The sequence below is a fragment of the Notolabrus celidotus genome, chromosome 17, assembly GCF_009762535.1.
Source record: "Notolabrus celidotus isolate fNotCel1 chromosome 17, fNotCel1.pri, whole genome shotgun sequence".
Lineage (NCBI taxonomy): Eukaryota > Metazoa > Chordata > Actinopteri > Labriformes > Labridae > Notolabrus > Notolabrus celidotus.
Genome location: NC_048288.1, coordinates 18,261,835 through 18,284,677, shown reverse-complemented (window position 1 = coordinate 18,284,677; position 22,843 = coordinate 18,261,835). Strand labels below are relative to the sequence as shown.

General features: G+C 39.4%; 1 long non-coding RNA gene across 1 annotated transcript; it reads right to left on the bottom strand.

Moving 5' to 3' along the window:
* Window positions 1-2,313: 2,313 nt before the first annotated feature.
* Window positions 2,314-22,279, bottom strand: LOC117829060. The gene is made up of 3 exons (XR_004634540.1): window positions 22,191-22,279; window positions 18,123-18,264; window positions 2,314-2,779 (listed from the first exon to the last, which is right to left on the bottom strand). It is a non-coding gene; the product is annotated as an uncharacterized LOC117829060 (long non-coding RNA).
* Between the last annotated feature and the right edge of the window lie 564 nt (window positions 22,280-22,843).

Sequence of the window (22,843 nt, the reverse complement as noted above, 5' to 3'; positions counted from 1 at the left end):
ACACATCACCCAGTCCTGCCCCACGACATGCAGGTTTACTTTGGTCATCTCTGCTTCCCAGTGTGAGGCAGCTCCCTGCAGTTTCTCTCATCTCAACTCAAAAGTTGATCCAACCTGCTTCTATTTAGGAATTTTTGAACTTTGACAACAGTGAGCCACATTTTAGCAGGGACCAGATGGTATGCAGACAAAAATTTTAACTCTGCAAAGCCTGAGATCGGATAAAAATAGTTTGAACCATTACATCATATTTTGGTTTGCGAACAACTGATTTAATCCTGAAGTTTTTCTTTCCATTATAACTGATGCCATTTACTTTTCTTTCTTGTTGGCAGAAAAGACTGTTTCGGACAAAAGGATGGAGCTAGAAGTAAGGGATTTACAAAAACTAAGTCATCAAAGATGTGTTTATTTTATGCCAGTGACTAATACATGGCTAGCAAGATTTGTGTTTATCTTGTTTTTCATATTTTCCTCATAATTAGACTCTAGCCAAACATTGGTATTACCTTGGAGGACAAAAATATGCTGAGAGACATAGAATACTCCTGACTGTGCATGACTTTGATCCTTAATCTAATGTAAACGGGTGACTTCAAAATCAATTCAGCTTGTATAGTTAAAAATTTCATAGAGTCTCAAACTGTTTTTGTACTGGGGTGTAAACATGTTTATTACTGCTGTTGCAAATGTACACATGGCATACTTTAGGAGACAGCCCCTGGTGGACACTGGAGGAACTGGACTTTACAGGCAGCATCATATTTCTGCCTTTGAGGTTGCTGTTTGGTTTTGTAGGTGCACCTGCCAATCAGATGATAGCCAATCAAGGCTGAAGTTTCTCCTCCTAACTTGAGCCAGGCCTTCATTTTTAAATCCTCTATCCCGAGTGAGAACATTTTTTTTAAAGATGAGTCAACATTTATTGGTCCCTGTTGGTCAGAATATAAGATGACCCTGGCTTCTAAAAAAAAAAAGTTTGGTCACTTTTTTGGTCTCTGTATTTACCATTAAAACAATTGAAATTAAAATATGCTGTAATTGATCAGATATTAGTCCACCCGTCTCATTGAAAAACAGCCATCCTCTGGGGGGATCTCTAAGGTTTTAAGCTTGATGATGGCTCCAGTAATGGGCACACCTTCCATCTATTTTTTACTAACACTGCTGCTGTGGCTGCTTTGGAGGACAGTTAGATTTTCTCTGACTGTTAGCATTTTTCAGACGTCTTTTTGTGCTTATCCTCTTCAGACATTACACTCCGTGACTCCATGTTTCAGTTCAGAGACAGCTGTTTAACCCTCCTGTTATGTTGCAGGTCAAATTGACCAATTTGAAAGCTCAAAAAAGAAAAAAAGTTAAAAGTAATTTTTTCAGTATGAAACATCTTAATTAGTGTGGATAACATAAAATGAAAATGGTTCATTTGATACATTTGCAACCCCCCTGCATGTTTATATTACATAGATAGGCTACTATTCAGGGGTCAATTTGACCCTGCAGTCAAGGTGGAGGCTAAAAGAGGTCAAAAGTGTCAAATACTAAATGTTTCTTTGCAACTGTGTTACATATTTCACCCCAATCACTTTACAACGTACATAAAAAAAAAGTTTTAACATGAATTTTCATAAAAAACGAGTGAATTATCCTCATTGAACCATGATCTATGCGGATTAAAGAGCACCAATGCACTAAATATTGATTTAAATGGTTAGTAATGAAATTAATAATGAGATTTTAATAATGTTTATTGGGAAATTTTTGGGTTCTAACACTTTTGGATAATTAAATATGCCCCGGGTCAAGTTGACCCTAGAACAGTATTGCTGTCCCTAAAAAACTAACATAACAGGAGGGTTTAAGTCTCTGCTACATTGATAACCATTATCTTAAAATCAACATCATAACTCCACCTCAGTTGTTGAGTAACTCTGCCTACTTTGAGTCTTTTTGTCCCACTGGTGCTGTAGTTGTGAGTGGCAGCTGGCCTCAGTCATTAGGGGTACACTGATTTTGCAGAGAGGTGAGCCGTCCACTGTGTGGAACGAATACTGGCTTTCTGAAGTCAAGACCCCAAATATAAGATGATTACACTTTTCAGTTGTACTCCAAGGGGAAAAAAACGTCTTATATTACATTAAGTGGCCATTAGGAGCACTTGAAAATTAAACATTTTTTGGCAGTTTTGTCTCATTTTCAGAGAACACATCACATACACAACAAATGTTCAAAGTGCAGCATGGAAGAAGCACACAGCTTTGATGTTTTATAGATCAAAACAATGTATATATTTTCAATCTGAATTATTCTGGCTTGTTTTCTATTATACTTTTATCAAAGAAAGAACATATTATGTTGAAGCTCCTCATACACCACTGACCATGAGAATGATCTGGTCTGAAAATGATTAGCCTCCTGCTAACTGTCATCTCCCACAATTACATCTTAAGACCTGAAACATCCAGATGGCTCATAGGGATAAAAAAGAAATTATGAAGGCATCTATTTTTAATGAAAGATAATCCCACTGTCTTGAAATCAAAGCACTGTGTGTCACACCGAGTGAAACCACATGTCCTATGTGGTGATGTTATTTCTTCACTCTGAGTCTTGGCTCACGCTCTCCTGCAGCAGCAGCTGATTACCAGTTCAAGGATGGACTTTGTCTTCCTCCGAGCGAGTAAAGGCCACAGCCCTGTTGATCCACGAGGAAGGGGAAGTGGACTCATCAAAGCCTCCTGAGCTCTTTGAAGGTACCCTGTTCGGCCCATCTCAATCCCTTGCAAGATACAGCAATGAAAGCAAGATAGAAAGAAATAGTTTCAATAATCTGCAGACTCTGAAAAACTCGGTGCGCTGGATTATGTAGGAATTGATCCACAGGGAGCTGAGAATGAATGAGGTGTAAAGGATGAGTGGAATAATCAGAGCCTGTGTTTTTCACAGACATCTGTCTTTGAAATAATGTGTTACTGTATGAACGTATGGCACTAGTTGGTCTGATATACTATAATGAGTGATTTGCTTCCTTCTGGGATTTCTTCACAGAAAAACTCCAGAGTGTTGATTACTTGAACACTCAGCTCTTGTTGGTTTCTCGTTTGTTACTGTCTGGCCTTAAAGTATGAACAAGAAAGTCTTACATTTCAGGTTTAACTGCTCCAGCCTCCTGCCCAACAAAAGGATATCTTAGGCCTTTTTTCTTTGTTTGTTGTTGTTGTTGTTTTACACATCTCTATAAGAATGGTGATTAACTCTCAAAAGATACACTAGGCACAACTTGATCATACACATTACATCAAATCAACCCTCAAAAAGGAGTCTGGCACATTTCTGCTCTGCCTGTTGACACTGATAAAAAACATTAGTGTCTATCTCAGGCTGGTCTTAAGAGGGGGAAAAATAACAGATGTGAGAGCAACTGAAGAGCTACTGGGCCCCAAAAGTCACAAAACACAAGCAGAGAAATACCAGAAACCTCAGTATCCTGCGATGCCAAAATTAGGTTTTTGTCGATGGAGTCTGATGGCTTTGCAGAGAGCGAAGAGTAAGCATGTCTGAGGTCTATCTCTGTAGGAATCCTCTCTGTAATGTTGTCAGACACTTATGGCCCTTTTCTACCGGTCCGTCTTAGCGCTACTCTACTCGACTTGACTCGACTCTACTCGGTTTGTGTTGCGTTTCCACGGCGCGGTACCTCGTGTCAGATACCAGTTTTTCGTACCTGCTCTGCTCTGGTTCCTGGTGATACTAAAAGGTGACGTCGACGGACTGCCGGCCACTGATTGGTCAGAGAATGTCATCACCGAAGAGTCATGAGTGCGAGTTTCTCCAGACAAAGCAGCAAGTACACCATTGCCTCCACGTCCTCCATTGTTTGTGATTGCTGTGTTTGTGTCACGTTCAAAATGACGTGAACGCAGTTTCGCGCAGCTGTGTTATGATGACCCCGCCCACTGTGAGTCGGTACTCGGGCTGGTGGAAAAGGTACCCAAACCGAGTCGAGCTGAGTCGGGTCGAGTAGGGCTGGAACTGTGTAGTGGAAAAGGGCCATTAGAATAAGAATCTGAGCCTGTCAAGCACAACAACAAGAACTTTTAGTGGACGCACTTTGATCCATCAAGGATATGCTGTGGACATTACATCCTGTTTACCTGCTGCAGGATGAATACATCTTCTGGATTGTGTCTAAAATGTTGGACTCAAAATATGGAAAAATAGTCCCCAGGTTTAAAAGCGCCACAACTCCACTTGAATCAATCCAGGCACCACTATTTCTTCTTTATTATTCCACCCATATGGTGACTCTAAAATTTCAATTTTACTGCCTCTTTCTAAACTATGTTTAGCTACAGTACATTGGTTATTTATGGTAACGTACACAATAGCAACCCCCCCCCCCCCCCCCCCCACACACACACACACACACACACACACAGACACACACACACACACACACAGACACACACACACACACACACACACACACACACACACACACACACACACACACACACACACACACTCATACACACTCGCTCTGCCACCATGACTAAGTAGGCAGCTGAATATTTTATTCATCCAGCATTCTTCTCATCATCTAAGTCTGGAAGAGAAAATACATCTCCGGAATCAGGAATCAACCAAGATCCAGGAAGAGTGATAAAAAGGAGGCTATATATAGATGATGTATTACTTTCCCAGAGAAAAACAGCTTTCTGAATATTTTATGGGACAGATTCACACTTCTCTGATGGAGAGAGAAGGATTCCTATCCTCCTCCAAGAATATACATCAATTAATGACTTTATCATCCTTGTAATGTGCCTGCTAAGGATCCATTAACACATGCTGTTTCTTCTTTTTCATTATTTTTCCCTGCATGTCTCTCCAGTTGAAGTCTTCACTCTGCAGATTGAAACCACCGTGAGTTTTGTGCCAAAGCATCAAAAGCAAACAGGTGTTTATGAATCTGCTGCCTCTTGGCTCGCTGCCTAATTTCCATAAAATGATGCATTAACATTTTCACTGAATATTCAGCCTCTTCACAAGCACCCGCTTGGTTGCTCTTGTTATTCATTCAAATGAAATTGTAAAAAATGCAGCGTGGTGGTGCGTCTAAGACAGTGCAGTGTCCTACACACAGGCAGCATATGGTTTTGGGAATACCGCTCATTCAAGTGGTTGATTGATCATTGTGCCATCGCCATCAGGCTGTCAATCACACTGTTGCTCCATTGAACAGGACCACCAGACTCATAGCAGTCGCAGATATTAATATTCATGACAGGCCCGTGTTTTTCTTCAGCGTTTGTCTCATGTAGTCTTTGTTCTGACTGCCAGTTTCATGTGAATGTCAGGATAACTTAGTTTGACTCTTTTGTTCAGAGAGCTGCCTAGAAGAAAGCTGCTTGTGGTTATTCATGCCAGTTTTCTAATTTTTACTGCAACAATGGTGCAAACATTTGCAGATGGCAATATGTGATATTTGTGAAAACATGTCAGGCATCTGTATTGACTTTCAGGATTCATACAAACAGCTCTGCACTCTAAAAACTAACTGTACCAACAGGCAAACAGCTTTGAGGAGTTTGATACTTCATGTGGTTTTTCATGAATTTTACTCATGCATGGGTATTTAACGCCCAAATGCAACAACAGCTGAAATTACCTTTGACCCCAAAATATAGTTAATGTTTAGTTTAGAAAATATGAATGTCCTCCAAGAGGCAATTTGTGGTACAGCACAGCTTTTAAAAAGACAACAACATGAAAGATACATCAGACACACACAACAAAGTGATCCAAACAACCCAGTCTACTTTTAATCGCCTTATAGCAGTGAAATGTTATTTCTCAGTCTGTTCTAATTGGTGGATTACTGTATTTAAAGTCTGATTTTCCAAATAGAAGGCCACTGCTTTGAATGATTAAACTGAGCTCCCCATTTACAAGACTAAAGTCCCCTTAGTTCAAATCCAACCCCTGGCTCTTGTGCCCCAAGTTATTCCCTGATCTCTCCACCTAGTTTCCTCTCCCCACTCTCCTTGTATCTATAAAGACTAAAAAAATAGTTGCAAATTTTGATCTCGGGACCAGAACCAGCAATGTAACCCTAAAAAAGAAAGACATCCAGTAAATGTAACTGTACCATGGTAATATAAATGTTTCTGTGCCTGTTGACTATAAGTGGCAAAACAGCAAGAAAAAAAGCACTCGTAGGAGCCAAATGACACAGAAGACAAACAGTTAACAGAATATGATATCTACAGAGTGTTTTGTTTGAAAACCTCAATCAAGGTTATTTATTATTAATTACCTAACCAGTCTAGTTCTAGATTTCTCCATGTTTGGTGAAGTCTGGGTCAATCGGCAACATACAATACAGAGAGATGTCAATTTTTAGGGCTGGAGCACCGACAAAGTCGGCGAAGGCCCTCTTGTAACCCTAAGGATTTTCTTTCTTTCTTTCTATCTAGTAAAGTAAATTGCCTTTATGGAGCCTTCAACATGCCTGAAAAATCACCAAACTTGACACACATATCACATATCACATATCATGCCTGGCGACATGTTGATATTCGTTTGGCCTCGTGCAAAAAGTCACAAAAATGGCACAATAGCGCCCCCTTCTTTCCAACTGGTCACCCCCTCAACACAGTTCAACTTACATGCATGACAATTTTTTCACATATCTATCAGGCCAAGACCTACAAAAAAAGATACCTAATGTCATGGTGAAATCCCAACAGGAAGTCGGCCATTTTTTTTTCCTTCAGTTTTTTGCCTGATTTGCAAGGGTACGTATTTAAGGGATCATGCCCTAGGCCTTTTCTCCGATCAAGTCCAAACCATGCACATTCTGTAGTAGACACATTGAAGATTCAAAATTGTTAGAGGCATTCAGTTCAGACTAAAATTGTGGGCATGGCAGACTTTAAGGCATTGCATCAAACGCACATGTCTTGCCATAAACAGGATTTTGGGGGGCTTTAAAATGCCTGAAATCCCACCAAATCATCATGTGGTGGCTCACATCAGGCTGTGGCTCACATTTTGCAGGAGTGCAAGGGCCCGTTCATTGCCACCTGCAGCTTTAATTCTCTTTGTTTTTCACTTTTACAGTATAATAAAGCGTTCAAGGCTTTAGGGATTGATTTCATAGATACCCCAAAAGTTAAGCTTCTTGCAGTCACATGGCCTCACCTACATAACTGGAGTGCAAAAACTGTGTAGAATTTTAAAGCAGACCACCTTAGCTTAAATTGCTGTGCTGAACTCTGAAACTGTGTCCATTTATAACAGTAACATCATGAGAAGGTTCAGTTGTATCTAAAGCTCAGTTTTGACCAAAAGTAGATGTGCTACAGTTTACTTATGGACAGCAGTACTGCACACTACACAAAAGCTAGAGGGAATGGCTGCTTGCATGATACCATGTGGGAACACATGATCACTTCAGTAAGATTGCCTGCTCTTGCACGCAGCACAGCATGAGTCGACCTGTGACAGCAAAAAAAGCCCTCCGTCAGCTCCCCGATTACACAGATCTGTAATTATTCAGCTCCCTGTCCTATGCACGGCTCTCTGCTCGGCCCTGTGAAAGCTCAGCACGACTGTGAGCTCAGAAAGAGAAGAGTCAACACGCGACGAGCCTCCTCTCCTTCACCTGTGTGCGAAACACACTCTACCTTTCCCCTTGTGAGGAACAGCTGGAGGAGCAGTTTGATTAAAACACCCCACTCCCTCTGTGAATATCCGACTCGCCCCCGCTCTGTGCAGAGGGAACATATGGGCCACACACTGACTTTATGATGCAGCATGAGGTAATTACAGTCACGTTATCTTGATCTGCATGTTTTATGTGTGAAATGAGGCGATGATGGAATATAATTGGTGTTATTTATAAATAACAACAGCATTTTTTACCAGTCAGTCATTAGCTATCACTTTAGAGCTTTTTTCATTATTTATAACAGAATGTATTTCCCTGTAATCAGTAGGAATGGGTAGTGATTATAAATCACTCTTCAGTCCTTTTTTATAATCGTAATTTAAGTTCTTTCTCTTTGAACTGAGGATGAGGATGGGGCAATCAGATTGCTGTCAGAGCAGATGGATGCTCTAGCACGATTTGAGGTAGAGGACATAACTACTCTGTGAATCTGTTGTTGATTTGACTTCTAGTAGCCTATAGGGCTGACTGATCTAAAACATAGATGAAGTCTCAATGGCATCACTCATTGGTTTCTGGAGAGGCCTTATGAAGCCCAAAGACGTGTTTCTGCTGTAAAGTTTGACACAGTGATTTGGACTCTAATATGGTTTCCATTTTAGAACCTGAAGTGGACACTTAATGAACTGCAGGTTTGCAGTTCCTCATTGGCTTCATTTCTTAACACCTGAAGCTGTTGCCTGTGCTGTAAGTGTCCTCAGTTCTATACTGTATGTCATGAAACTGGCCTAACTCGACTCCAGTCTCAGTGTAGTTGTGGTGCAATATTGTTGTCCACCAACTCAGGTTTTGTGTTCTTCTGTGGCTGCCACCTGCTGGGATTTTTTGCCATGGTCTCCTTATGGCTGACTTTAAAAAAAATCACCTCCTCCTGGTGGTCCAAAGCACATTTCAAAGTGATGGAAAAACTGCATTTCTTCACAAGTACAAAATGTGTCCATCAGGCAATTCTTTAAAGCAACAGAGTTCATGCAAAATAACCAGGGCCATGAGCAGGAAAACCAGGAAAGACTTGGTCCCATTTCATCACCATCAATGAAAAAAGTTATACATTTCTTTGTGTAACGTGGCTCCAATCATTGATGCCCTGAATTCAAAACCCGAGAATGAAGCTGGGGCTAAATAACTAAAGCAGATTTCAGATATATGTTAAAAGAAATTAATAACAAGCTGAACCATTGTCTGAATAAAGCTGATTGGTTCCTGAATGACGCATTTAGCTTTTTCTTGCTCTTGACCAAGCGGCAACCTCCGGCCTCAAACTATGAAGCCCATGCGGAACTGTTATAAACTGCAGTTCATCAAGAATCCGCTTGAGGCTGGCTGCAGAAACACCGGAAACCACAATTAAAAAAAGACTATCTTTGCAGCATTAATAAACATGTTTACGGCCTGGTTCAAAAAACGGCTTGTCTCTACGTAGCTAATTTCTCTATCGGCACACACTGTGCGGGGGTGAATTTTTTTCTAAAGCGACGGTTCAGAAGATATTAAGATTGCGAGTTTTTGCCGAAATAAGGACATGATTGACTTGACTCCCTGTCGGGAACACATAGCTGTTGGCTAGGAGGCTCAAACTCCGCCTCTTTACATCACACTCTGCCTGGTTGAGTTCCGCATTTCCAATATGGCTGCCGCAGTAGATTGGCTTCAAAGCAGCGCTCAGGAACAGATGGTTGACGTCACGGATACTACGTCCATATTTTATACAGTCTATGCTCTTGACACACATTGTTTTCACGCAGACAAACTAGTAAACAAATTACTTGGACTACAAATAGAAACCAGAACCCTTTGGATATTCAAAAATGGCCTACAGAGTTTGCTTTCAAATGCCATCTTTTCAAATGATCTTCTACCTAGACCAAAAAGCAACATCAGGTTATGACAGTGCGTCTGATCCACTTCTGAGCAAAATTAAAGTAAAATAAAAAATCCTCTGTGATGCCAGTGAGTCCATGGAAAGTGTCTGCTTTAAAGTAGGTGGACTCTCCATCAAATAAAGCCTTGTGCATGTGCACTCTATTTTTTCCAAAGTAAAAGTCTGTCACGGCTGTTATAACTCCATAGGTTCTTCCTGATGTCTTTTACATCCTTGTCAAAAGTGACATAAGTCATGGTACAAGTGGAACATTTTTCACCACCTTGGACAGCTTACATCCAAACCTAAAAATGTTATAGGGAGACGCCGCTGCAGTAATGGTGGCTTGTTAACTCCAGGTGATTCATTTGATTAATCAAAATGGCCTTTGTGTAAGCTGAGGGGGGAGCTGATCAAAAGGATGAAGTTTCACTCTTCAGATGTGCTCTTCAGTGTTTCAGGACACTTCAGTATGATCCAGCAGAAAGCTTTTAACCAACTGACCTCACAGTGACATGTTTTTGATGTGTTCATGTGTTTACTGAGTGAAGTCAACAGCTGTGACAGATGAGAAACACCAACTCAACCTCTCATTAATCGTCAGTGTGCTGTTTGTTCTCACATCAGAGTGCTGGCTGTCTGGATCTGAATTAAAGTCGTTCCTGTCTGCAAATAAAGATCTGAACAGTCTGAATGAAATGTCAGCTTCACAGCTCTGTATTTATTCCTCTTTTATGTCACAAAGAAGCTGCACAAACCTTTGGGTGCCATTGTATTTCATTGTCCCTCCTCCATCCCTGGGATTGTAACGCTTCTAATTTTCCTCTCTGCCTTTAGGTTCTACTTCACCTTATCACATGGCTGCAGAAAACAGGAACATTAGGAAGGAACAGGGCTGTCGCCTTGAATGGTTAACATGAGAACTGCCGGGAGAGCTGTAAAGACAAATGTTATCCATCACGTTGATTAAATTCCTCTTAGCTGGTGTCCTTGGCAGAGTAAGTTTGTGTGAGCGTGTGTGGTGCTAACAGCAGTCCCAGTGAGACTCGGAGGATTAATTAGAATTGTACCAAATGGCCGCTCGTGTAGAAGTCAATCTGCTCACAGTTACATCACCACACCTTTCCACCTGAGACCCCCAAGTGACCACTGATTGTTTTTAAAGCCTGACGTGACTCAGGAAGCTGTTCCTGTGGAGCCTCCAGCCACAACACTCTGTCTACTACGAGATCTTTATGAAAAATGTATGATTTATTTATTCATTTCGTAATTATAATTTTATCAAATAATGCAAAAAGAGTTCAGACCTTTTTTTTTCAATGAAGTAAAAAAAACATACTTTATGAGACAGATGTGGGATTTATTCAACAATAGAGGAAATAATTACAGCTGCAATGAGTAACTGATGAGATGTCAACTAGTAAATTAAAATTGCCAGCTATGTTTATAACCCATTACTCATTTGGAGTTAATTACTGAAAAATAAAGTCTATAAACTGAGAGTATTTTCTGGCTTCTTTCCTCATCTCTGACAGGAAACTGAATATCTTTGAACTGCAGGCAAAATAAGAGATTTAAGGGCCTCGCCGTAGGGGCAAAGTTACGCTTTTCACATTTTTTAAATAGTAGTACAATAACTGATGATATGACTTAAGTCTGAGCTTTTGAAGAGTTAATACACATCCAATCCAACAGGGCTGTCACAATATCAGGTTTTCACCTCTTGATATTATGGTGATGTTAATTGTAATGAGAACAATGCCAAAGTAAGACACGGATGGAGCAAGACATGACTTCATAAACTTTTAATGAAACGCAAACTCACTTTCTTCCTCTGCTTATGATTCTACATTATTTGTCGTCCTTAAACACCCCCTCTTTTTTATGAAATCCAAAAAACTCCCAAACTAGGGAAGAAACTTTTTTTGGGGTGTGAGCGGAGTACCTCGCTTTCATCTGTCATCTCCTCTGACATGAGTGGGGCAGCAGTAGAAGCCACACACTGCAGTAAAGGTTACAGAGTCTTTTTCTTCTGCTGTTGCTTCTTGGTTTTCCCTTTGTTATATGGCAGAACCAAGCTGCAACCTCCGGTCTTAAACTATGAAGCCCATGCAAAAGTGTTACAAACTGCAATTCGTCGAGAATCCACTTGAGGCTGGCTGCAGAAACACCGGAAACCACATACAAACCAATTAAAAAAAAGACGATCTTTGCAGCATTAATAAACATGTTTACAGCCTGGTTCAAAAGATGGCTGGGCCCTTCGTAGCTCATTTCTCTATCAGCACACACTGTACAGGGGGTGATTTTTTTCCAGCGCCATTTCAGAAGATATTAAGATTACAAGTTTTTGCCCAAATAAGGACATGACTGACTTTACTCCTGGACGGGTACACATAACTGTTGGCTAAGAGGCTCAAACTCCGCCTCTTTACATCACACTCTGCCTGGTTGATATCTGCATTTCCAATATGGCTGCCGCCATCAATTGGCTTCAAAACAGCGTTCAGGAACAGATGGGTGACGTCATGGATACTACGTCCATTATTTATACAGTCTATGGACAGAACCCATGATGAAAGAACCACTACTGCCCCTTACTTTGAACCAATTAGTCACACAGTATTACTGTATGATTGACTGATTCAGCATGCTGAAGCCCCAAATGCAAAGGCCAATTTTTTCTCCCAATACTCACAGAATGTATGGCTGCAAGATTGTTTGTGTTTACTCGTGTTGGTTGAAAATATGCCCTTCCAGATACAGAAAAACAAACACCATTGTTTGGTCATCTATTGCAGGGGTTCCCAAAGTATGGGTCGGGACCCCCTGGTGGGCCGCGAGACACAAATGGTGGGTCGTGAGATGTCTTCCAGATTTTTTTTTTAAGTTATCTAAAAAAGTACATTTCACCATTATAGTAAAACATATCCACAAAACTAGTATACAAATTAGCTACACTTTAAATAAAACCTTGAAAATAGAAAATGTAATGAGTTTTCTACCTTTCTTTTTGTCAGATGACTCCTAAGTTTAGGGTTAGTGAACAGTCAATTTTCAAAAGCATCAATAGCAGTAGGTTAATTCATAACAGCACAGGAAACACAGCCACATGCTCATATAGGTAGGCCAACTTTCTGCAGAGCAGCTAAATGAAGCCACATGAAATCACTTTGAGCAAACGTAGGGGTCGCAAGTCTTTGGCACCAATATTTGGGGGGTCACAGGCTGAACAACTTCAGGAGAGTCTGAGTACACATACTGTAGCTGTTGAAGACAGCATCACATTCATTTTTGGACTGTGAGATCTTTTTATCTTCAACTTATATCTGTGCTTGACTTCATAATCTCACCTGGTGCTTTGATTTTGGACATGACCCTGTTCAAGAGTAACTTTTGAACATTAATAACTTCCATGTTCATACTGTCAGTACAAATATATCTATAGGCCTCCCTTGCTCTTCTCCTAAAGGCATCTCTGGCCTCCCTTATTTGTTGTTTGACTTTTACTAACACATTAATGGTAACAATATTTTCAAAAAGGTAGATTCAGCTAGTTTTCTGCAGAGCAACAGCAAAGTCATCTACAGAAATCATGAAGCTCTTCAAAACACTGCAGAGGAATCTTTTCATTTTATACACATTTTTCCTTCATACAGCACAATCTAGAAATCTTTCCAGAAATGAAATTTTGTTTTTTCTACAAAGTAATTGCATTACTGTCCATATACAAGCATGACAAAATATAAAGTATTCATATGAATATGTGATTCTGTACTTTTAGCCACTTTGACTTATCATTTCATTCCTTTTTAAAATATTTATTCACCTTGGAGAGGTTTGCTGAGCGTGCAGCCTCATTTCACTTTCTCTCTCTCACACGCACACACCAGCTCATGTTGTTACACACATTCACCTTGCAGACTGCACGGCACAAGCACAGTTTCCCTCTGAAACACTAACAAGCTCAGCAGAATAAACAGTTTTATAGCTCATAACAGTGGTAGAGTGTTGTGCAACATTTCTCCCAGCTGGTCCAAAAATTAACCCTTTATGATAAAAATCATGATGTCATTTTTCATAGATTGACCTTTGATTAGGATAACAGAGGGCTTTTATTTTTCTAAACTCTGCCATGACACAAACTCCAGTCTCCAATCAGCTGCTGTTAGTTCATCTTCTTCATTTTCTCTAAAGGTTAAAGAAAAGATTTCTTCTACACGATTAGTCTTCACTGCATGTTTGAGCGCTGTGCTGTTATTCTAAAGGCACATCTTATCTCAACCCCAATCTCCATCTTCAGAGCCCCCAGGTTATGTTCATATTGAATTAGCTCACATCAAAGAATTCCACACGACACCCCTTTTAAGATTAAATGCTCTTTAATTCTCTGATTACAAACAGTTTACTCCACCGGGACACTGTTACCTCGATGAGAACTGATAAAGGTCCTATTTATCTCTGAGAGGATATTATATTAAAAACAACACGTCTGAGGAGAATGAAAGATAGAGATGAGAGCCATCAAACACTGGGATCAAGGAATTTAATAATGAACGTTAAACAGCATGTAAAGCAGCAGACGATGTGTCAGAGCTTTTTACAGGGCGGTATGATGGAGGGGCCAATAAAACCACAGAGTTTACAAGGTTGTTGGAAAAGCATATAAATATGTGTAAGAATGTGTAAATGTAAAGAGGATTGAATTAAAGAATAAATTAATTGATTTTTAAAAGTTTGAAAGAAAAAATGTGGAAATTCTGGAATAAATACATCTGGGAAAATACAAAAATTAAACTTTGTAATTTAAAGTTTTCATTTTTAGATATAAATGCATCATTTTTGTGCTCATGTAAAAACTGTTACTACATATTTAAATGTTTATTTTTTGAATTCTAACAGAACTCTTTTTTTAAAGTGATATTTTTGGCCTTTGATAGATTTGATAGGAAACGTGGGGAGTAGAGAGCGAGGGACGACATGCAGGAAATGGTCGACCAGCCGGGAATCGAACCAGCGACCCCTGCTATGAGGACAGGTGCCTCTTTATGTGGAGCGCTTAGACCAGTAGGCCACCAGCGCCCCTCTAACAGAATTCTAACAGCAAACACCCAGAGATTGAAATCAGGAGAGATGGAAAAGAAATAGATCATGTTTAGTGAACAGGTGGCAAATTTGAATCCTTACAGGTGTCTCACCCTAAAGGGATTCTATTTTTCATAACCACCCATTACCTATAAATGATCCACTATTATAACTGCTTATGTTATAAGTTACTTATAGGGATCAGTAGCTTTGAGATTTTTGTTATTATTTTTATTATTACAATTATTATTTTAAACATTATTATTTTAATCATTGCTTTAACATATATTTATCTAACTTAATTATGTATTTATTTCTTGTATTCATCTGATCTTATTAACGCTACATTATTTTAAACTTTTCTTTCCACTTTTACTTATTTTATTAATTTTACTGTATTGATTTTATTTTATTTTTAAGTATTTTATTTATAATAATGCCTTTTATAATTTTACCATTGCTGTTGTTTTCTGTCTCTCTGTTATTCTGTGAAGCACCTTGGGCTGCATGTTTTTATGTATGAAAGGTGCTGTATAAATTAAGTTGAGTTGAGATGCCCTACGAAGCTCTGCTGCCGTCGCCTGGACTGCAGGACAGGGATTGACACTAACGTTTTTACCACAGTGTCAACAGGCAGAGGGGAAATGTGCTAATCTCCTTTATGTGGATTAACTTCACATGACGTGTGTGATCAGGTTGTCCTTTGAGTTGCTTTTTCCTGTTGAAATTGAAATGACTGTATATGTGGTCCGACCAATCAGCTGTGCCAATTTAAAATGGGTAATAAAAACAAGGAAATTACATTTGATAGAACTATCTTAACATCAATGAATTCAGATATTCACAAAATAGTGTCAGTCTATTTCCCTTTACATTTTATTTGACGTGTATTTTACAAATGTATTTTTTCAATGGTAGTCTTATGACCCCATAATTATGCATTTAAGACAATAACACAAAGGGTCAGTACTAAAGAAGTCCACAGCCAAGAGCACTCTGTCTTGATTTATGATGGTAAAAGTCAAGATTTATATTTAATCAGAGGATAATCGCTCTTTTCAAAAGGCTAACAGTGTTAAGTGTCTCTGAGAAACAAATGCAGATGGATGCTAACACGCGTGTCTGCAGAAGACGGATCACTGAGCCGTCTGCTCTGCGTTTGTATGAGCCTTGAATATTTGTCAGAGTTGGTTACACCACGAGTCACACGGACAGTCGGCTCCGGTGTTCGCAGGCGCTCAGTGAGATTGATTCATTTTACGGGAGAATCGGGCTCCACCAGTCAGCTAATCGTGATGGATGTGACAGTTTGGGGGAAGCCAAAGAGAAGAGTGCAGAAGGATTATTATGGATGAGTATTTCTCTCATGCTGCTCTTATTGCAGACAAACAACAGAGGGTCTTACACACACATTTAAAAAAGAAAAACTGACTTTGGATCAGCTAACCAGCAATAAATGTCCTGTCTCCTGAAGCTATTCTCCTCCCACCTTGTCATTAAGCTGCCAATCAGAGTTAGTGACCAGCTCAGGATCCAATCAATCATGCTGATTGGGAGTGTCAGGAAGTAGCTGCAATAAGCAGCCAGAGGTTGCATCTGTTGCAAACACCATTTAACCGACACAGCACGTTTAGCCGGCGTTATAATTAGAGAGAAGTCCTCGCTCATCTGCTCTCTGAAGCTTCGGGCTCAGTGTGAGTCAAACTGAAAAGTCCACACTGCCACTAAAACTGGTTTTAAAGGCCGACACTGACACTGCACTCTGATATTTCACTTCAGTGTACACTGACCCAGGCTGAGCATGATTGTATAATGTTGTGGTGGAATGTCAACTCCCGAGTGGATCATTTAGGACGCAAAACCAGAGTCCATGATTTATTTGCTAAAATACGGTCTGATTGTCAAGGTCAACCTGAGTGCTCACGCTGTGTGAGTTGAATCATGACGGAGCACTGCAGTCAATAAAAGTTTATCTTTAAACCTCAAAAAACAATCTGCCTCAGCAAAATGTCTCTATTAAACAACGATCAGCCATGACATCATGAACACATGTGCAACACAATGCTGCCGAATACAACAGCTCTACCTTGAATTATACACTGCAAAAACTCAAAATCTTACCAAGTGAAATTGTCTCATTTTTAGTCAAAATGTCTTATCCCACTTGGTTACAGTTTTCAGACACTGTTTCTTCTAAATCAGATAACAATATAGGTGAATATATCTCAAATGTAGAAGTTGACCTGAAATGTTTTAGTGCAAAAATCTGTTTTTTGAGTGAAAAGGAAAACTAATTGTTAGCATTCCTGACTTATTCTGAGACACTATGCTTTAAAATACTGGTAACATATTGTTTAAAATAATTTTTCCCTGCTTATTTTAAGATCACAGTTTTCTAAATATTACGTCCTATTTTAAGAAATCTTACCAAGCTTCTATTGTCAGATTTTTTTGTTTATTTCAAGGTAAACGTACCTTAAGGAATCTTCATTATTATTAGTTTTTCTTTGTTTGTTAATCAGAAAGGTGATAATTCTACTTTATATTTTATTCATAATGGAAACAGTTGTATAGGAGGCAGTGGTGCTTTGGACTGGAAGGTGTTCCTTGTATTATCCCACAGATCAGGTCTGGCCAGATTACTTTTTTGAGGGCCCAAAGGTGTTAAAAAAACTCCTGAAACTTTGCAAAACCATCAAAAGTGGTGGAAATGTTCATATTTTATGTAACTCCAGAGTGGGAAAAATGGTTCCTTAGTGCCCCTTACAACTTTGCATGCATGCATAAATCGCAACAAATGGCTTCCTTACCAAGGTGCACGAGATTAAATATTCTAAATTGTCCATGTTGATGTGCAGATTACCATTTTCTACCTAAATAAAGCTCTGCTCTGAATATCTACACGTTTGATTTTCAAGTGTTCTGCAAAACTAAGACAAATATTAAAAGAAAGGTTGAATTTTTTTTAATTTGAATTAAAAAGAAGATTTTTTTCTTAAGGTAGTTCAGACTCTGAATAGTTCCATAACTGCAGATATTCATAAAATAAATATCCATTTTCATGAACAGACTTCACATCAGCAGACAGAGAGCGGCTTTACATTGATCAGCAGAGTGGACAGCTTCAGTAGCAAAAACAACCCGACCCCCTGAAACCATCCCTCCATCTCAGCTGAGCCGCTGCTGTCTGTCTCCCTGAGCTGTCAATAGACCCTGATGGACCTTTTAGACACTTATCAATATTTAACCAGCCTCCCCCATTGACTCAGCAATTACTGCCTAATTGATTTGAGATTGATTATCATCAGCACCATAATGGTGGTGTCGGTCAGCGCCAAGTGCTGATAAAAATCCTCAGTGTAAAATTAAATCATCTTTGTATGTCAGCGGTGTGGGAAGTGTGGTGTGTGTGTGTGTGTAAAGAATAGAAGATGACTGTACCACAGAGTCCAGGTGGAAACTCCAGGCTGATGTCATCCTGCTTCCAGTAAAACATCCTCTAACAGGGGAGATTAAAGATGCAGCAGCTCTTAGATCAGTGTTTACGCACACTGGAGGTTTTTTTCTTCCCGTCTGGCCGAGTCTGAAACCCAAATTTAGAGGAGAAACTTTAGAGAAAATGAAACGAGACAGTCTGAGTACATGCTGGAGGTCATGAAGAGGATCTTCATCTGAATATGATACACATAAAGACAAGTCAGAGCTTTGATCTTAACCTCTGCATCACTTTGAGTGGAGAATGTACATTTGTGCACAGTTTTCTAATTTATTTTGGCTTGCATGGAATCATAGAATAAATCAGATCAGGACAGCCAGCCATCAATTTTGTTTCGCACACATTTTTGGGTGGAGTAAATGCTATGAATGTATGGGTTTAAATCAGGGGTGTCCAAACTTTTTTCAAAGAGGGCCACATTTGATGTTGTCAGAATACTTCAGGGCCAGTGGCTCCTACTGAGACTTAGGTGACTTAGGAATCATAAAAGTTATATATGAAATCTCTATTTAATAACAATTATTTTACATTTTTTTCTCAATAAATCAGTAACTAGGAAGTCCTCAGTTCTCCACAAGCCACTTAAACATTAGCAAACTTGATCTTCTTCTGTAGAATGTTTTTCATTCGGGTCTGGTAATGTGGGAAAAAATATTGTCTTGTTATTTTTCTATGGCAGGATCACGATCTGGATTTCATCACACTTCTATTTCATGTTGTTTTTAAGACTTTTCTGACCAGCAGACAACATTTTAAGAACTAAATAATTCTGGTCCTTTTCTGCACAATTTCCGAATTTTGATCTTGTCTTGTGTCTTCTGAACTTTTAGTGTTCATCAAGAACATTTTCACATCATGATAAAAACATTAATTTGAAAAAAACTGTCAATTCTTCCTCCTAATTATATTCCTGCAGAATATCCAGAGCTTTGCATTTATAAAAGTAGTCCATATGAAGCATTTTGAGACGTTTCTGGATTAACTTTAGTTTTGTTTGTGCGCTTGAAAGAAACTGCAAATGTACAGGTGATTCAGAAGGTGATTCATTTCTTTGCTATAATAACACATTTTAAGATGGAAGCTTGGGGCCATAATTAAATGGACATTGGGCAGAATTGGCCCCCGGGCCGTACTTTGGACACCCCTGGTCTAAATCAATGTTTAAAGGTGTTTTTAGCTGTTTATCAAATGTACTACAAACTGCCTTTATATGACCTACAAAAGCAAAGAAGACTGCCATTTTCAGTCAGTGGTGGAGCCACACTGTTTTGGCTTGGGTGGCCAAACTGGGGCACTGATTGTTGAAGGGTTGGAAAGGCGACATTAGGGGCTTACCCCAAACCTAAAAACTTCCAATAATCACATCTACTTTAACTTATTTTATAAAATAATTTACCAAATGTTACATTTTTGTAGAATTTTAAGGTTAACATTAAAAATGTAACTCGACAGTGTCAACATTTAAATCTGCTGAAATTAACTCTTTAAGGACTCAAAATGAAGATGATTGTTCGAAGTCAAAGCATCAACAAAAATAATATTCAAATCTATAGAAACTACTGTCTCTGCAGCTTGCTGAAACGCAATAGCTGATTTCAATATAAGTAATGCCTCTGCCATAGCAAATAGCCAATCATGTTTAAGAATTTCAGGGTGGCCACAGGGGTGATCCGCCACCCCCTTGATCCGCCACTGTTTTCAATTCCTGTAGCTGCCTGTAGCAGGGGGAGGTCTTCGGTCAGAGTACATGACATAGAATGGCCACACATCAACAATTTTAGGACAGATTTAGGGCCCAATTTGCCACCCACAGTGATCAGGGACATGACCTGATTCGGGGGTTGTCATATCTGACTATTTGTCCAAATAATCCTCGAATGTGAGTTGTCGATAGGATTATTTTACTGTTCCTGAGCGCCTCAGAGCCTCCCTGGCTTAAGATTTGGAATCGTAAATATCAAACATCTTTGTTATTTACGATTCCAAATCGTACCTCAGACAGAATTCCTGCAATAACCAATGAGAGGAGCAGACTGAGAAGAGTCTCCAACAGGATGTTTACAGCTCTCAAACATGGCAGTGAATGTAAACACAACTGTGCCCTGAGCCAAGTGGAACATTGAAAAATATAAGCAGCTTGTGGAATTACTCGCCCATGTTCTTTTCCTCGTTTTTTTTTTGTTTGCTACAAAACAGAGGACAGGCCAAGACAGTCAGCTGACATAGACCACCTTCCATGTTTGTTCATCCTCTGTAGTCATGTTTGATCACGCAGGTTTCTGTGAGATCTCGTGTCTGTGGAATCATCACAACAAATGTTAAATGTGAGGCCTCTCAGTTTTATGGACTCGTCCGGGGATCAGCATGGTCTGAGGACTGTGATGAAGTTGACAGACAGCTTCCCTTATATTTGGTTTGAGAAATCAACTTCAATCTAAATAGTTTCAAACTAATAATGGTAAGTTGTTTTTTTTTTGATGAAATGAAATCAAAGTAAGAAGATTCTCTTTGGACTAATCTCAGCCTCAGAAAACAAGTGAAGTGAAAAACAAAACTGAAGCCAACAATTCATTTTCTGCTTTAGATTGAGGATCATTTGACTCATAGTCACACATCAGCATTTTCCTCCCATCATTACAGCGTGGAGCCATCACACAATCAAATAAATTCATACAATTTGGCTGCATCACATTCCTCTATTCCTCATCCTTTCTCTGTCAAAGAGCTCTCTGCTTTCAGACCAAACACTCAATAGTCCATGCCAGTTACATTAGAGACCGATCAAAGCTTCCTCTTTCTGAGTGTGTGTGCGATTGAAGACTGGGGCTAAAGCGTCAGATGTAACTCAGTTGTTTTCTCTGTAATCTTTCTGGACTACATCCTGATTACTGACTTTCATAACTTCTAATTAAACTCGTTTCACTTCTACATTCCTCTGTGAAAAACTGCAGAAGTAAGTTATTGACTGATTCAGGGTTAAAAAGTGATTGAAAATGGCGCACGATAAACTGATACATTTCCTACAGCTTAGAAAACCTTCATAAACTAACACTCACATAAAATATTCTGATCAACATAAAGGACAAAAAGAGATAAAGTCCAAGTTTATTTCATAGTTCAGTCCTGTAAAGGTTGTGTGGGCCAGCTCGTGTTTTAAAGTTAGTGAGTACTGTTTGAGTCGGGGGTTCCCAAAGTGTGGGTCGGGACCCCCTGGAGGGTCGTGACACAAATGGGGGGGGTCGTGAAATGTCTTCTAGAATGTTTTTTTTTTTAAGTTATGTTAAAATAGTAAATTTTACCCATTATAGTAAAAAAAATATCTACAAAAATAGTAGCTAAACATGAAATAAAAACCTTGAAAGTAGAAAATGTAACGAGATTTCTGCCTTTCTTTGTTGCCAGATGGCTCCTAAATTTAGGGTTAGTGAACAGTGAATTATCAAAAGCATCAGTAGCAGTAGATTAATTCATAACAGCACAGGAAACACAGCCACATGCTCATATAGGTAGGCTAACTTTCTGCAGACCAGGTAAATGAAGCCACAATTCATCACTTTGAGGGACAGTGGGGGTCACAAGTCTTTTACACCTATATTTTGGGGGGTCCTGGGCTGAAAAGTTTAGGAATCCCTGGTTTAGGTAACTCCCCTTTCTGTGATGTCTTCTGTTGTCCTCTGATGTCTGTTAAAACAATCAGCAACAACAACAACTGTAAGTATTAAAATGCTGTACCTGCTGTGTTTGCTCTCCAGGAGTCAGAGCAGAAGAGTTGTGTAACCACAGCAGTCTGCTATCATCTGAACACTGAGTGTGCAGAATACTCCTAAATGTGAGTGAAAATGGCCACACGAGCAGGCATATACTACCTTGTGTTTGAGAGAGCATGAGTACTAAGCACATGTATCATACAGTAGCTGTCACAATGGGTTTAAACGAGGGGATAGACTCGGGCAGAATTTTGAAGTGTTGATGACCAAAAGAAGAAAAAGACAAAAGCTGAAATAGAAACTTACTAAAATGTCCAAAAGAAAACACAGGGAATCACTGGGAGCATGTAACACACAGGGAACACAGAAGGAGACGTATTGATCCAAACCAGCAGAGGGGAAAACACAGACACTAAATACACACTAGGTAACGGGCAACAGGTGTGGACACATGGACACAGGTGAAACTAATGAGGTTAATCAAAGAAGAGGGACACAGAAAGGCAGGAAGTAAAACTAAACTGGACACAGGGTGCAAAAACTACAAAATAAAACAGGATCCACAATAGACAAGACTAAGAAACACAACACAAGACATGGATCACCAATAACACAAGGAAGACACGAGGTCAACTTATAACTTAAACTGAATACACACAGGGAGGAAACAAGATCTGAAACACTAAGGTCGCAGACAGGACGTTTCCTGTTCTCTCACCCTAGCTTTCACACATAGCTTGCTTACGTATCCTGTTATGCTCTCATGTGTCCTGTATTTTACTTAGCCAATGATCATTGATAGACTTATGATAGAATATTCCCTTTTTTGGGAGAGCTTCCTGTCAATGTACCACACCTGTTTTCTTCTGTTACACGCTGTTTGAGCTCACATTTTGGGGCGGAAGGCATCTGACTTTGACTGAGAGAAGTTCACTTGTTTTCTCCCTCTTTTTTTTTTT